The sequence below is a fragment of the Coptis chinensis genome, chromosome 8 (assembly GCF_015680905.1).
Source record: "Coptis chinensis isolate HL-2020 chromosome 8, ASM1568090v1, whole genome shotgun sequence".
NCBI classification, from domain to species: domain Eukaryota; kingdom Viridiplantae; phylum Streptophyta; class Magnoliopsida; order Ranunculales; family Ranunculaceae; genus Coptis; species Coptis chinensis.
This window is the reverse complement of record NC_141463.1, coordinates 89855828-89858696: the sequence shown is the minus strand read 5'-3', so window position 1 is coordinate 89858696 and position 2869 is coordinate 89855828. Positions and strand designations below refer to the sequence as shown.

Sequence of the window (2869 nt, the reverse complement as noted above, 5' to 3'; positions counted from 1 at the left end):
GGCTAAAAAACCAAGTAATAGAGTATCAAAGCAGTTCGAAAGCAAAATATTTTTACCCATAAAGTAAAGTACTTAAAGTAAATAACTTGATGGTGTTACCACAATATAACCATATCAGCAAAGGCATGGAAACTAGCACCAGATGCATAGACAACCTGAAGCGACATGGAGGAAAATAGCATCTAAAATTGGAAAACGTCGATATGTAAATCAACTTACCTTATATCTTGTTAAACAAGTCTTTGCAAGGTAACCACTAACCAGGCACTGAATTGTGAAATGGAGCAACAAAAGGCTTGCAACGTCTCACTCACATAATTTAATGGTACAACACTACATTTTACGATGTTGCATTATCTTTATAGGGCTCGAGATCTCTACAACCGGGTACAGAGATCATCTCTGTAACCATGTTATCTCGCCGTTGATCCGAATCCGAGATGTGTGTGTGTGCCTCGATATCTGAGTGTGTGCTCCGAGATGTGTGTGTGTGCGCCGAGATACAAGATGTGTGTGTGTGTGTGTGTGGTACAGAGATCAATCTCTGTACCCGGTTATAGAGGAACCGGACTCATCTTTATAAACCTTGCGGTGTTCTAAAAGACAACCTTAGCATTTTTACAGGATAACAAGAAAGAACTGAAAAGGTATGGCAAAGACAGGGAAGACTTGCCGAAAAAAATAAGTAGCAATACCTTGGGATAAAAGCGCAATGAGCAATCGCTAGTTCGCTTACATAGGTTCTGTTGTTGTGCAATTTCGAGAACAAATGAAAAGCAAAATGTAAAGTACCCATTCATCTACCAATCCATGGAACAACAACTAAAACTTTAAAACCTTTGGAAATTTACAATGGGAGAGTTAAAAATAAAGGTGGGTGGACTTGTTAAATTTACGGAGATATGTCTTTCTTATGCAAAATTTAATAAAACTAGGAGAAAATATATGCATACCAACTAGCTGTTGAAAAGCACATCTTTTAAGAACTGCGCCTACGCATCTTTTTCACCGTGATCAATCAAGACAACTGTAGGAGAAAACATCCTGTCATGGATACCACATGCATCCTGTCACAGTCGTTTATGGTCGAGTAGTGAAAGTACTGCCAGATACTTCGTCTTATCCACCTCGTCTTATTAAAAATGGTTCAATCATGTTTCTAATATAGGTCACTTTGTTGTTTGTAACAAAGTCCCACATACATCATTTTCCTGTGCATCCAAGAGACATGCAATTTTTAAACGATATGTAATTTTAAACGATATCTAAATGTATATAATTCATGATTTCAACACCATGCCACCAACGTTTATAGCATTTACAAACATAAGTAAATTTAGATAAAGGAACTAATATAAAGGGATAACAGTATCAAGCACAATATCAATGAGCACAGGTAAACACAATACCTGTATCTAACTCTTCTTAATTCTTCCATCAAGCACACAGATTCAATGAAACTAGCATATTCAATGAAACTTACATAGAATAAATTATTAAAGTATACCTCTATCATCTGAAGGTCTGCCATATCCTAAAGAAAACAAAAAAAATCACTTAGATACCACACAATGATATAGGACTAAAGAAAAAGTGAGATAGAACACTTTGCCAACCTGTACTCCATTAGATAAGTTATCAGTCACAATAGTCGCAAAAATGATAATTATGGGTTGGTAAGGACATGGAACAAACCTCCACAAGAAGATCAACGACCCGAGGTTACGTGCATTGTCTTTGCAACATTGTAAACCAAATATAAGTATAGAATTGTAATAGCTAGGCGTCTGTGTTGAAAGACAAAGAACTCATGATTATATCAACAAATAAAACATCAAGGAAACTGTGCTAGACATTCAAATACCTTGAAAGCCTACATGAATTAAGAGCCACGCCTTCATACTAAAAGAAACGATTTGTATCACAAGTCATCTACTGCCTTTCTAAAGCTACCAAATACAGGGGGAGTGATCCTCATCAACTCCCACATTACTAAGGCAATTTATCAAAAAAATACTCCAACTTTACAAAGATACAAATGCCTTCTGTTGATGGAGTATGATAAAGATAATTCTCGTTGTTAAAATCAACAGATTAAAAGTTACCAAACACAAAACTTTCACTTAATTTTTTTATTATTTAAAATAGATATTCCCCAGAGCTCCTATGTCAAGACACCAAACAAAAAAAAATTTCACCACTAAACACCATCAATAGCATCACAGCATTACAGAACATGATTGCCTAACAAATAATATTCAGCAATAGCATCACAATGTTGAATTTGGTAATTTTTAATTTCAAAACTTTTAATTATACATCTAGGTTTCATTACCAAAACGAAAACCAAACCGACAAATCAATGAATCACTAATTTGAATCTGATTACAATACTACTCTGTTTAAATAATTTTGAATCGATTACATGTTTGAAGATTATATGAATTAATTATTGACAGATTAAAAGCGTCAAAATCTAAACCAAATCGCTTAACCAGGACAGTTGAAATCAAATAATTGAAATTACCTGAAGAGATTGTAGATTTGATAAAGAGAGTGATTTGCTGAAGATATTTATTTGAGCATCGATCAAATGTTATGAAGATTTTGAGAGTGAGGGTTTTTTCTTATTTTTGTGAGAGAGAACGAAAGAGTGAAGAAACGGTTATTTTTTTGGGACCCTTTTTTTTTTCTATGGGTTGTGATAATGTGATCCGACGCTTACGGGGAGTTCAACGACGCGTGGTGGGTGTGCTCACAAAAGGACAAAACAAGAGCGTATGTAGTCTTGTCTTTTCTTTTTAAATCTGGTGTAGTGATAGCTTTCTTCTCGGTAGACATACAAGGCAGTGGGGGGTGAGCGGAGGTG

At 35.2% G+C, this 2869-nt stretch overlaps 1 long non-coding RNA gene across 3 annotated transcripts; it reads right to left on the bottom strand.

The window, feature by feature from the left end:
* Positions 1-1718, bottom strand: LOC147484171 (uncharacterized). Of its 3 annotated transcripts, none has more exons than XR_015205005.1 (3): positions 1617-1718; positions 1410-1534; positions 1-1211 (listed from the first exon to the last, which is right to left on the bottom strand). It is a non-coding gene; the product is annotated as an uncharacterized LOC147484171 (long non-coding RNA). The 3 variants fall into 3 exon arrangements; XR_015205004.1 differs by having other exon boundaries at positions 1508-1534; XR_015205003.1 differs by having other exon boundaries at positions 1508-1534; positions 1696-1718.
* Positions 1719-2869: the final 1151 nt, after the last annotated feature.